This window comes from Lepidochelys kempii, chromosome 4 (genome assembly GCF_965140265.1).
Source record: "Lepidochelys kempii isolate rLepKem1 chromosome 4, rLepKem1.hap2, whole genome shotgun sequence".
NCBI classification, from domain to species: domain Eukaryota; kingdom Metazoa; phylum Chordata; order Testudines; family Cheloniidae; genus Lepidochelys; species Lepidochelys kempii.
Genome location: NC_133259.1, coordinates 99,105,242 through 99,119,523, shown reverse-complemented (window position 1 = coordinate 99,119,523; position 14,282 = coordinate 99,105,242).

Sequence of the window (14,282 nt, the reverse complement as noted above, 5' to 3'; positions counted from 1 at the left end):
CTAAGTCACTATTGGCCACTTTGCCGCAAGATCATTAGTAATAATAACAGCATCTAATCTGGTTTTCAGTACATTGATTTAAGCATGTTAACTTCCTTTTATTGTGCAAGCTATTATCCTCCCAAATCATTCCTTGCAGCTGGTGATGACTGATTTGGAAGGCATTATTTAAACTGAAATAATATTATCCTGTCATATACTGAATTCTTCTTTCTTAATAAAGCTATAAAACATTCAGTAGTTCAGCATCAGCAGCTTTATATTTTGAAAGAGACCACACTGCTCTGTAGTGCTGGATGTGGAGCTGTAATAGCAGGATCTGTTCACATATTCTCCATGCTGGTGTCCTAATCCTAAAAAAAATGATATCATCTCCAAATATGTATGTAGTGTTTAACAGTGCAAATGATCTTTCACATTTGGTTGAAAAGCTTTCTAAAACTAATTGTGTAGATAAATGTTCTGCCTGAATACCTTCTTCTGTATTTTTCTGTTTAAGTGCTATGCGTTAAAGATCTCTCAGAATGTGGCTAATCGCTGGCTAGCTCATAATTTGAATCATCTGTTTCTATAAGAAAAGGTATTTGAATTGGTGATATGTATCTTTCCTTTCAGTTGTTTTTCAGGCAGTGGTAGTGCTCGTCCTGTAAACAAAGACAAATTTTCTCACTTGTGTTCTAGAGTACATCTGGGCATGTTTAAAAAATTATGCTAGCTGCTTTGGTCTCCTGGGATTCTCTTACAAAATGGCAGTGTTGTGCCATGTTCCTTTTGTGTCTTAAAGTTGCAATCTCCATTTTAAACTATGAATAATTTCATTAGACATTGGAACTAGAAGTGTCTCATTTTTGTTTCTCAGTCCCTTTGGAGCACATAATTTATTATTGATTATCATTTAGATGGCAGTAGCACCTACAGGCCTCAAACAGGTTGGCCTAGCACAATGGCACATTGCACTAACTTAATAAATAATAGTCCCTGCTTGTAAAGGCACTACCTCTAAAGCACCTCCAAGTTTCTGGGTGTGATACCATAGTCCTTTTCTCGCCCCGGGGGCCTTTGCAGGCAGCTGGCTGATCTTCACTAGCTTAGCCCTCTGGCCAAGTCACAAAGTCTGACTGAACCCCTTCTGGAGTATTAAAGGGTCCAATAAATAAACAGTCTATTTGCCCTTGCTAGTGTCTTCAACCCCAGCTCTTGACCCTTTACATTTATCTTTTTGTTTGGGCTTCCAAACAAAGCCCTGTCCCCTTCTCGAGGGTCTGTCACTTTACCTGTGGCCAACAGGGGAACCCAGGTCCACTCACCATTCCAAGTTCCAATCCAGGGACCCTACACACAGCAGCCACATACTGCTTACTTCAATCTGTCACTACTATTTCCCTGGGCCTCTTCTACAGAGCCTTTTAATCTCCAGCCCTACCTCAGAGCCGCCATCCTCAGGTCTTCTCCAAGCTATGTAAGTTCAGCTCACCACAAGCCTGTCTGTCTAATTGTAAGGCTCCTTTGGCTGGAGAGGAGCAGCTTTCTTCACTCCTCTGGTCCCAGCCAGGAACTGAACTACTAAGGCCAGGCAACTCCTCTTATCTGGACTAGCAAGGCAATGATTGGCTGTTGCCAGCCCCTCTAGCCCTTGGAGGACCAGTTCTCTATAGTTTCCAAAATGGCTGCTCCAGAAACTTCTCTCTAGGCAAGCATAGAGGACCTACCTTCGCTACTATTTTCCTCTCAGCTCACTGCTTCTTGGGACAGGGTGTAGTAGGACCCAGGGGCCCACAGTAGGGAGCCACAGAGGCCAAATACACCACACACTCAAAGAGCTTACACTCAAAAAGGCAAGACATTACAGGTTGATGAGCCAAACAAGCAGGCCCGATCAAGTGCAGAGGAGATAGGGCAAACATAATAGCATATATACAATTCTTAGGACGTCAGTAGGAGAGCTGGTTGGTAATCTTTTGACAAAATGTATTCTTGCCAATCTCCAATAGCTCATACCCAAAAAATATTTTGGAAAAAGTTTTAAAATTGTAAAAATATCCTATTTTGATATTTCAGAACTGAAAGATTTTTTTGTGGAGTGTTAATTGAAACAACTCTTTGGTTCAAAATTGTAGTAAATTTAGACTAAAAAGATTTTAAAAGAAAAATATCAAAATTGAAAGGAGAGTGTTGGGGGCAAGTGTGCCCCGTTTCCTCTCTGGGGTGGGGTGGGGTAATTACATCCCCGCAGTCAGTCCTTACAACCACCCTTTGTCATGGGGTGGTGGGTACTTATAGTAAAAGTCAATATGGTCATTCTCTCTCTCAGGGCTGTATGTCCCAATAGCCAGAGTCAGGATGATGACCCCTTCCCACAGGGCCATGGGGTCCAATGACCCAAATAAAAATGGCTTTCCGGTTTGGCCCGGGTGTCCCACCAAGTGGCCAGTGTCAGTGTGGCCACCTAGCTCAGTAAGGCAGTATGGCCTAATGACCAGAGTCAGTAGAGCTGCCATCTCTCGGGGCTGCTCTCAGGGCTGTGTGGGCCAATGGACAGATTTGATAGGGTCACCCTCTTTCAGGGCCACATGGCCTAACAGTCAGAGTCAGGGTGGCCACTTAGCTCAGTAAGGCTGTGTTGCCTAGTAGCAAGAGTCAGTTGGGCAACCCCCTCTCTCAGGGCTGAATGGCCCAATGGCCAGAATCAGTCTAACTGCCCACTTCAGTAGATCTGTAAGGCCTAGTGGACAGAGTCAGTATAACCTCCCAAATCAGAAGGGCTGTATGACCTAACAGTCAGATTCAGTAGAGCAGCCCTTTCTCAGGGCTGCATGGCCTCGTAGCCAGAGTCAGTATCACTGCCCCTTCCATGGGATCGCATGGCCTACTGGCAAGTATGTCTGCCACCAGGTCAGCAGGGAATCTTCCCAAAACACCCTGAGTCCCCTCGGCACCACAACTAGTCTCCCCGAGTTACTTCCTGCCCGGTACGTGATGCCAGGGTCCCAGTGTCTCCATCAGCTCTGGGCTCCCCAGTCAGGGTGGCTCCCAACAGCTCTGCCACGCCTTGGGTGTTCTTCAGTCTCAGTGTCCCTCGTTCCCGCCATCTGGGGCTTCTGCTATTCCACAGCTGGAGCTCACAGCATGCATTCTCTCTCTTCAGCAGCCAGCCCTGACTGAGCTGAGCTGCTCCCTTTTATACCCAGTCTCCCGTTGGAGCATGCCCAGCAGGGCTGTGGGGGCATGGCCTCTTCAGCCCCGAGAGTGGAGTTAACCTTCACAGTATCAGTACAGGACAAGTGCACTCCATCACAGAGACATTTCAAAATTATCATAATAAGATGTTTCAATTGAGCTAAACTAATTTTTTCCCCAGATTTTTGGTTTGCAACATTTGAGTTTTTGACTTTTCATCCTGATTTAGGATGGGAACATTTTTTGACATCTCAAAATTTTTAACGGGATGGGAAGTCAATTTCCCACTGAGCTGTCGACAGCAGTGATCACAATTCATCATCTACTAGTTGTTTCCACGTATGTATGTATGTATTGTGGAAGATATGAGTTTGGAGGAGAGACTTGGAGGAGCACTGGGTGATGGTTTCAGAGCTATTGACTAGGAGCTGCCCCCATACATAAGCGGTGGCATGGAGAAAGTACTTTTGGAGAAGCATGGAACTGGGTGATCAAGGCTGTCACCAGTCCCTGGAGTGAAGCGGGGAGTTGACCTTGCAATAAGATAATAAGTTGGATAGGAAAGATGAGGCTCAACTGTGGATGGGTTTGAAAGCAAAGAATATAAAGTTTGTATTTGATGCACTGGAAGAAGAGATACCAATGGAGGGATTAAAAAAATGGGGATGGGTGATGTAGTTGGAGTGACCAATGAGTTAGATGATCTAAACTGTCATGTTTTTAATGGACTTGATAATTCCACAGAATAAGAAATTGTTTGTGGGAGATACTATGAAAATCTGTTATTGTTTTAAGAAACTATTGTCTTTCTAATGTCTAGTGATTATTGGAAGTTACAAAGGTAGAATACAACACAATTGCTCCATTTTGCATTGCTGCTGTAATACTTTAAGGTTAAGAGCAGCTTTTACTTGTAGAACCATCAGGTTAAAAAGCCACATTGTCAATAGAGAAAAATATTTACAAAGGCACCCAAGGTCTGGAAGCCTGGCTTACCCCCTATATTATATCTTTGGGATTTAGCCACACAGCTTCCTTTAATTTAAATAGGAGCTGAGTAGCCAAAATCTGTGCAGGTCTTTGAAAATGTGTTTTTTCTTGACAGCCTTCAGAGGGATTATCTGATTTGAATGATGATGGGCTCAATGTACATTTTCTACTGAAGCAGATTATTATTTTTTTCTAGATGAGGAGTTCTGAGGGAGCAACAGACACGACAAGACATTAACATACCTGCTCTCCGTTGCCCAGGAAGGACAGTGAGGATCAGCATACAGCTGAGTATGTTCAACTGTAAAGGCTGTTGCCAATTTGTGTTATTTTTTATTTTAAGATCATTTCAGCTACTTTACTAATCAAAAGTATGTTGGTCTGTATTGTGAAACTCTGATGAACACAAATCTGACCTAAATTTTGAGATATACAGAATTTTGGAACAAATGTTCCTGTTAGAGTAGGTTACAACAAATTTAATTTCTAATACTGCACTATACATTGTAACTAAATAAGATACCCAGACAACAAATGCATTACATTAAGGGAAGAATGTGTCAATTTCACTTGATGGAATTAAGTTTTTGTTTAAACTGTACTTATAGATGGGGGAATCCTCTTAAATACATTCACAACATTTACTCATTCTAAAATTTGCCTTTTTGAAATAAACGGGTTGTCAAGGTTCCTCCCCCACTCTGAACTCTAGGGTACAGATGTGGGGACCTGCATGAAAAACCTCCTAAGCTTATCTTTACCAGTTTAGGTCAAAACTTCCCCAAGGTACAAAATATTCCACCCGTCGTCCTTGGATTGGCCGCTACACCACCAAACTAATACTGGTTACTGGGGAAGAGCTGTTTGGACGCGTCTTTCCCCCCAAAATACTTCCCAAAACCTTGCACCCCACTTCCTGGACAAGGTTTGGTAAAAAGCCTCACCAATTTGCCAAGGTGACTACAGACCCAGACCCTTGGATCTTAAGAACAATGAACAATCCTCCCAACACTTGCACCCCCCCTTTTCTGGGAAATGTTGGATAAAAAGCCTCACCAATTTGCATAGGTGACCACAGACCCAAACTCTTGGATCTGAGAACAATGAAAAAGCATTCAGTTTTCTTACAAGAAGACTTTTAATAAAAATAGAAGTAAATAGAAATAAAGAAATCCCCCCTGTAAAATCAGGATGGTAGATATCTTACAGGGTAATTAGATTCAAAAACATAGAGAACCCCTCTAGGCAAAACCTTAAGTTACAAAAAAGATACACAGACAGAAATAGTTATTCTATTCAGCACAATTCTTTTCTCAGCCATTTAAAGAAATCATAATCTAACACATACCTAGCTAGATTACTTACTAAAAGTTCTAAGACTCCATTCCTGGTCTATCCCCGACAAAGACCAGCATATAGACAGACACACAGACCCTTTGTTTCTCTCCCTCCTCCCAGCTTTTGAAAGTATCTCGTCTCCTCATTGGTCATTTTGGTCAGGTGCCAGCGAGGTTACCTTTAGCTTCTTAACCCTTTACAGGTGAGAGGAGCTTTCCCCTGGCCAGGAGGGATTTCAAAGGGGTTTACCCTTCCCTTTATATTTATGACACGGGTGAAAATCTATAGTTGTCTAGTTGGATAATGAAGACCTGTGGATGTAAAGAACAACCTTAAATTCTGCCTCATGAAAATTTAGTACGTTCCAGGCAGTGATAAACCACTGAAAACATCTTCCTTGAAATACAGGATTGTTACGTGGAGTGCAGGTTTTTCCTGTCTTCACAGTTCCAATAAGACTCACACAGAGATGTCACCAGCAAAATATAGGATGTGAAAATGTGCACCTTAAGGTCTAATTTTGATGATAAATCCTTTATTATTGATGAAAGGAAAAAAAACACAGCTTCACTTTTAGGTCCTAGGTTGAGTTTTCAGGGCCTTCAGTTAGAAAATCATGTTTTATTTATAAAATGAGCTCATTTGGTCTGTAAACCACTCACAGACAATTTTCAGAGTAGCAGCCATGTTAGTCTGTATTCACAAAAAGAAAAGGAGTACTTGTGGAGTACTTAGAGACTAACAAATTTATCTGAGCATAAGCTTTCGTGAGCTACAGCTCACTTCATCGGATACATTTAATATCAAATTCCAAAATATCTTTTTTTAAAGTCAGTTTTCAAAGTGCAACTCACTTTGCTCTTGGGCCTGATCCTACAAACCCCTTATTTACCCAGGTAGTAAAGCCAATGGGACTACTCCCATGAGTAAAGTTACTTATGTGAGTAAGAGTCTGCAGGATTGGATCACTGGGCTCCAATAGCAAGCCCTAAGGTTTGGGGAACCAACTGTGAGACTGTCCTCTGTGGTCAAACTCTGAAAGCCCATTCTATTTAGAAACAATTTTAGCTGTACAGTTTACTATAAAATATGTTTTCAGGAAAGATGGTGTCCTACTTGGATGCAAGTGTCACTAGTAATAAAACAGAGGAAAGAAATTTTTGACTTGCTACATTCCAATTGGCTTAGAAAAGAGTTAGACATGGAGAAGGGATGCTATTTAATTGTGCAAAAAGCATTTCTATATATATAGATTTTGACAGGGAGTAAGAGCAATGAATGTATCTTTGCCTGAATCCAAGAAAGGGGAATACTATTTCTATTTAAACTAGAAGAGCTGTCATTGTCAAAACTACTAGTGATCCCTTATCCCTTGGAGAATTGAATTGGTTTCATTCACAGAAACTGCTTTGTGGTTTTCCAGTTCATCCAGCTGAACAATGAGGAATAGATAGAATTTTTGAAAGGCAAATTTAAAGGTGGACAATATCTGATTATAGCTCAGGGTCACATTTTAAAGCCATTTGGGTGCCTAGTGGGATTTTAAAGTGTTTAAAAATATGGCTTTTAGTGCCGCTTTATGTAGTTTCACATACCATTAAGTGCAGTGTAAAATATTATAAAAGAGATCCATATTGTAAATGTACGATATTTGAAGGGCATTTTTCACCTCTCCTCAAGATGTTTCTGTATAATTTTCCTATTACAAAACTCTAAGGGGTTGATCCAATGCTAAGTGAAGTCCTAGGAAAGACTCCAATTGAGTTTAATGGTCTTTGGATCAGGCCCTAACAACAAATGTTTTATTGTAAATTGGAATTTACATAATCTGGAAATGCAAAAATAAAAGAAAGTGGGCATGATATACCCCAAAGTGGATTCATTAATTTAATTACATTAATGGCCATCTCTACACTACAAAGTTAAGTCGACTTTATGTAAGTCGACATTGAGCCTCCGATTTAAGCAAGTCTATCTTACATGTCCACACTATGCTCTTTGTGTCAGCGGAGTGCGTCCTCACTAGCAGGGTTTGCATCGATGCATGGAGCACTGCGGGTAGCTATGCCACAGTGCACATAGCCAAGTAGAATTTTGGGTTGGGCTTCCAATGCTTTATGGAACCATTGCAAGCCCTGCAAACATTGGCGTGAGTGGTTATGGGAACATGGTGTTAGCCTCCCATGATGCACCTACCTACCGTGAAATCAACCACAAACAAATCAACCAACCCTTTTTCATGCCTTTTTTCATAAGCCTGGGTTACCCACACAGATGCCATAGCTTGGGAAACATGGACCCCGCTCAGCTGCACACTGTTGTTGTGAGCATTACAAACACCTCGTACCCCATCCTGTACTATTTACACAGCCGATACAGGAGCCGCTGCACAGAACAATGTGATGCCACACAAGCAGCCCTGCTGGAAGACATAGAGTGGAGCAATTAGCAGTTGCTGGTGACACCTTGACACATTTGAGCACCATTGTCACACATCACCTTGACACACTTGAGTGCTGTTTCTGGCCCGGGAAACAAGCACTGACTGGTGGGACCGCATAGTTATGCGGTCATGGGATGGCAAGCAGTAGCTGCAGAACTTTTGAATGTATAAGGCCACTTTCCAGGAACTGCGTGAAGAGCTTTCCCCAGCACTGAAGCACAGAAATACTAAAATGAGAGCTGCTCTGACAGTGGAGAAGTGAGTGGTGATAGTGGTGTGGAAACAGTGGGGCATCAATTTGGAGTGGGTAAATCTACTGTGGGATATGTTTTGATCTAAATTTGCAGGGCCATTAGCAGACTTCTGCTAAGGAGGGTAGTGATTCTGGGCAATGTGCAGGACAAAGTGGATGGTTTTGCCACAATGGGGTTGTCTAGCTGCAGTGGGGCAATAGACAGAATGCATATCCCTATCTTGGTACCAGACCACTTTGCCAAAGAGTACATAAACCACAAGATGTTGCAATGGTGTTGCAAGTGCTGGTGGATCACAGGGGCCATGAGGTGTGCGTCTTTAGGAACAAAAGTCTGTTCAGTAAGCTGCAAACAGGGACTTTCTTTCCAGATTGCAAAATAACCATTGGCATTTCAACATCACCAATTGTGATCCTGGGAGACCCAGCCTACCCTTTGGTCTCATGGCTCATGAAGCCATACACTGGCAGCCTGGACAGTAATAAAGACTGGTTCCACCATAGGCTGAGCAAGTGCAGAACAATCGTTGTATGAAATGGAATGTGTCTTTGTATGTTTAAAAGATCACGGGTGTGGTTTGCTTACTAAGTTAGACCTCAGTGAAAGCAATATCCCAATGGTTATTTCTGCCTGCTGCATGGTCCATAATACTGTGGAACAAAGGAAGAAAAGTTTCCACCAGGGGACGGGGTTGAGGCAGATCACTTGCCAGCCAATTTTGAGCAGCCAGACACCAGGGCAATAAGAAGAGCACATCAAGGGGCTCTGCATCTCTGTGAGGCTTTGCAAACCGGTTTCAGCAATGAGCCAGAGTAAAGTGTGTTGTTCCTTACCAAACTGTCCCCGCCATTGCATTTTCTCCCCTGTAAACTCTGCACACCACCAACTCCTGTGTGTTGAATGAATAAAGAGCCTTTTCTCCTCAATCCATTAAGTTTTATTATGTACAAAAACACAGAGAAACAGCAAAGAAAAGAAAGATAATCTGAGAAAAAAGTACTGATAACACCATGGCAGGAGAAACAAGGAAAGCTTGCTTATAGATGCACTGCAATAACATCGGGGGGTGGATTACTTGTTGAACTGTTTGCAGTTTAAGGGCGAGCACAGAAAACTTTACCCATTTTCTGTAGGTGACCATATGCGGTATTACTCTCCTGAGGGTAACAGAGGCCGTAAGGGAGCAGATGCTGCAAGTGTCTGGGTATAGACCTGGTCCTTATGCTGCAATGCTAGGTGCTGCAATGATGCCAGCAGAGTTATTACAGGAGTGGCGTGGGAAAGTGTCTTACCACGGTGGACGAAATAAGGCAGCCCTTCCCAGAAACCTTCAGCAAAGGATTGCAGAGTACCTCCATGAAAGCTTCCTAGAGATCTCCATGAAGGATTCCTGGGCCATCCCCATGCACATAAGCAGTCTTTTTCAGAGAGCATCCTCTGCATAGCTGGAGTGGCCAACGACACCCACTACGCCTACTTTTTTGTTCAGATTAAGCATAAAAAATAATAGCATGTAACCCCTACAGTTTGACTGGACATGTGTTCTCACCAAAGGTGCCTTCCTGGGCATCATGCTCTGCTGCCAACTGGTTCTGTGAAGGGATGGGCTTCTGGGTTAAAAATAGTTCTTGACTGTTGGGGAGAATGGATCCTCTGCTTTCCTGCCTCACATTCTCCTCCTCCTTCTCTTCCTCATCAACAATGTCCTCTTCATTGTTGCTCAAGGTCGCCCATGGGCCCCTGGGAGGTATCCACAAAGAATTTTGGGGTAGTGGTGGGGTAGCCGCCAAGAATCACATGCAGCTCCTCATAAAAGCAGCATGTCTATGGGGCAGTACCAGAACCACTGTTTGCCTCCTTTGTCTTCTGGTATGCTTGCCAAAGCTCCTTTATTTTTATGCAGCACTGCTGTGTGTCCCCAGTGTAGCCGTTCTCCCCCGTGCCCTGTGCAATTTTGTCATAGATGTCAGCGTTTCTTCTGCTGGATTGGAGCTCTGCCTGCACAGATTCTTCTCCCCACACAGCAATAAGATCCACCACCTCCTGTGTACTCCATGCTGGAGCATGTTTGTGGCTTTGTGTCTCCATGATCAGCTGTGCCGGCGAGCTTTCCATGCTGATCAAACAGGAAATGAAAATTCAAAAGTTCCTGGGCTTTTAATAGGGGAGTGGCTGTTTCCTATGTAGCTGGCTGATGTGCAGTGGAGTTGATAGCGCTCTCCAGAGCAATCACAGTGGAGCACTGTGGGACACCTCCTGGTGGCCAATTCATTTGAATTACACAATGCAGTGTCTACACTATCCCCATGTCTACTTGTGGGTGTCGAATGAAGCGTTATGCCTCTCACAGAGGTGGAGTACAGAAGTTGACTTTACAGGCAACTTAGGTCAGCGGAAGGGACTCGGTAGTGTAGACACATACATTACATCGACTTAACGCAGCTTATGTCGACCTAAGTTTGTAGTGTAGACTAGGCCAATTGACTGTTACTAAAACGATTGTTACCATTTCTAGTTGCAACCTGTCATTATATAATACCTTAATCAGTGGTCTGACTCAATATTATGGCTCAGATTTGAAGTCTCAGAGATTGCCCTTCAAATATTTGTGCTTTTAGACCAATAGACTTTAATTTTGTGTGCTTTCACATTGTTAAGTTAGCATTACATTCTCTTCTTTTGCTTAATGCTGTCATTTTTAGTAGTTATTTTTTCCTGTCAAAATTATCAGCAAGCCTTGAGTTCTGGCCTACAAACCACCTTTCTTGCAGTTTTCTTCCCAGAAGAAATGGCAAGTGAAACAATTCTTAGTTTCATCTTTAGTGAAAATTCAGCTTGGATTTTTTATTTTTGTATTTTTGAGGGGTTAGGAATCATGGCATGAAACTTTCAACTCGCACTCCACATGTTAAAAAAAAAATGAACACTGGTTACTAACATCTAAATCTTTTAGTAGATCAAATAGGCACTTTGTCCTTTATACATGCAAACAAGGACCACACTATATCAAAGGGACCCAATGTATCCAGAGTAGATCATGTGAAGGACTGCCTTTTTCCAATCCTTTCCATTGCTATTTGTTGCACAGTGGGAGTTCTGAGGAAAGTACAGTGTTTTTAATGTTCAAGACATTTTAAATCACATTTTTCACCAACGATAAACATTTTATCTCAAAGCTTAAAATTCAGCAAAAGAAAAAGTTGGCAGGTCTAAGTGAATCAGTCCAGATTATTTCCCCCCGGCCCAAACAACCAATTCTTCTGCAGTAGCATTTTTCATAGGAATATAGTCTAACTCTAGTAATTTTGCCTGAGTAGGGATGGCTGTGATATAAAAATAGATTTTTTTAAAAAGTAACCCCATTTAGGACCTGATGTAAAGCCTATCAAAGTCAATGTGAGTTTTCCTCACTGACTTGGATAGGATTGCAATTAGATCAGTTCACCTCAACCTCAGTGAGTGTTCGACTCCAACAACCTAATAGGATCAAGCCTGCAATGAGTACTTCAGATGTATTCATGTGAATAATCAAGTGAATAGTAAATACATAAACAGAGTGTAGAGTGCAAGGTTTGACCATTATGCTAAGCTCAAATTGTGGTAATAATGATGGATTTTTGATATCCAGAAATATATCTGTTAAAATCCTATTTGTTGTTGTTTAACTAGTTATGCCAAATGACCAGTCAGAAAACAGGGTGCTTGCTGTGGTATAAGAATTTAAAGAGAATTTTAAAAATGATGACTTTGAGCATAGAGACCATAAACATGCCCAAAGAAGTCATTTTGGAAGAAATGAATAATTTGGGATAGACAGAATTGACAGCTAGAAGTACAAATATATGTTTTAAATAAAAATGAATATTGAGTAGTATTTATGATGTCTTAAAAGAAAGTGACATTTGAAGATCCTCTCTCATGTCTCATTATTCTATTCAAATTCATCCATCAACCAAAGCTGCACAGCCTATAGAATGTATTCTATTTTATTGCTCTCCATGTCATTCAGGGTTAACCCCCATACTATAGACATAATGGTTTGTCACAAATTTTCTCAGCATTTAACTTTTCGATCTGCCTATATGTTTTATTTTTCTCCCCATACTCAGTGTGTCTCCTTTACTTCACATCAGCACCTTTCAATGTTTGAAACTTAAATGGTGAAAGTTAAAGAGCATGGAAACCATAAAAATAGGTTTGAAGCCTAAGCTGTTACTACATGCTTTGAAGACTCCTCATAGGTGTTCATCTAGCAAGCCTCTAGAAAGTCATTGAAAAGGCAATCCTGCCTAGCTCTCATCTACTAACAAAATAATATCTTTTCCTTTCTGAAGTCACAGAGGAAAGTCAAAATTATACTTGACAGGGGGAGATAGAGAAGAAATACATATGCCATGAGTAAGGAAACAAAATAATAAACAGCTGAGTTTTGTCTAAACAGGTACTGTAGGAGGCCCAGCTGTTCAACCACACATGGATTTTCAGAATAATTTGTCCTTGTGTATGTTTTCCTTCTTCTGACAAAGATGAATTCTGTATTACAAACAGCATGCAAATTAAATTCATATTCAAACATTAAGAGAAAATGAAAATCTAATTGAAAACATCACTTTTATTCAAGTACACAATACAATTAGGTAAAATATAAACTGTAAAGGAGCCTATGATGGATGTGGCACTCTTCTGTAATATTTATAAATACTGTATGTTGACCTGGTTCTTGGGATATTTATTGTATGAATGTGTTGGCTGTAAGGAAAACAAGCAGGAAGTGAAAGAACGACTAAAGATAAGCCATTCCTCAGCACACGCTTGAGGCTCCTAAGGGGCAATGCCCAAACTGTTGGCTTTCAAGATTTTACCTCCTCAATCAACCTATAAAACAAGTTTTGTCCAGAAGGGCCAAAGCTTGGGAATTCAGGAAATGAAAAGAACTGAGGCACGTTTAAAAAGGAACACTCCCAAGAGAGGGGGAATTGTTCAGTGGAACTGAGATACAGACAGCCACCGAGTGTGTACAAAGAAGTTAGGCCTGTCAAGTTTACCGTCAGGGCATGGTAAGCCTTTAGGTAAGATGGATACGTAGCCTGATTTAAAATATTTTTTCTTTAATTTCTTTGTTCCCACTACAAAATAAACAAACAATCTTTGACTTTAAGAAGGCTGGTTTTTCACTGGATATCACTGGTCACAAACTGCAGAGCTCAGTCAGACCTGCTGGGTAAGCATGGTTGATATGCAGTGTACTGTAGCCCAGGGCCTGGTCTAAGAGTGGAAAAATTGTGGAATTCCACCCAGGGAACAGTAAAAGCATGAGGCCTGACACCTGACAGGGTACATTCAGAGACACCCAAAGGAACATAGGTGCAGCTAGTCCTGTAACAGTGACAGTGCCCCAAATAAAACTTTGACAAGTTTCAGAGTAGCAGCCATGTTAGTCTGTATCCGCAAAAAGAACAGGAGTACTTGTGGCCCCTTAGAGACTAACAAATTTATTAGAGCATAAGCTTTCGTGAGCTACAGCTCACTTCATTGGATGCATAGAATGGAACATATAGTAAGATTAAGATATATAGATATATGTACACACATACAGATAAGTTGGAAGTTACCATACAAACTGTGAGAGGCTAATTAGTTTAAATGAGCTATTATCAGGAGGAGGAAAAAAAAAACTTTTGTAATGATAATCAAGATGGCCCATTTAGACAGTGGACAAGAAGATGTGAGGATACTTAACTGAAGGAAATAGATTCAATATGTGTAATGACCCAGCCTCTCCCAGTCTGTATTCAAACCCAAGTTAATGGTATCTAGTTTGCATATTAATTCAAGCTTAGCAGTTTCTCCTTGGAATCTGTTTTTGAAGTTTTTCTGTTGCAAAATTGCCACTCTTAAATCTTTCACTGAGTGGCCCAGAGGTTGAAGTGTTCTCCTACCGTTTTTTGTATGTTATGATTCTTGAGGTCAGATTTGTGTCCATTTATTCTTTTGCATAGAGACTGTCCGGTTTGGCCAATGTACATGGCAGAGAGGCATTGCTGGCACATGATGGCATAGATCACATTGGTAGATGTATA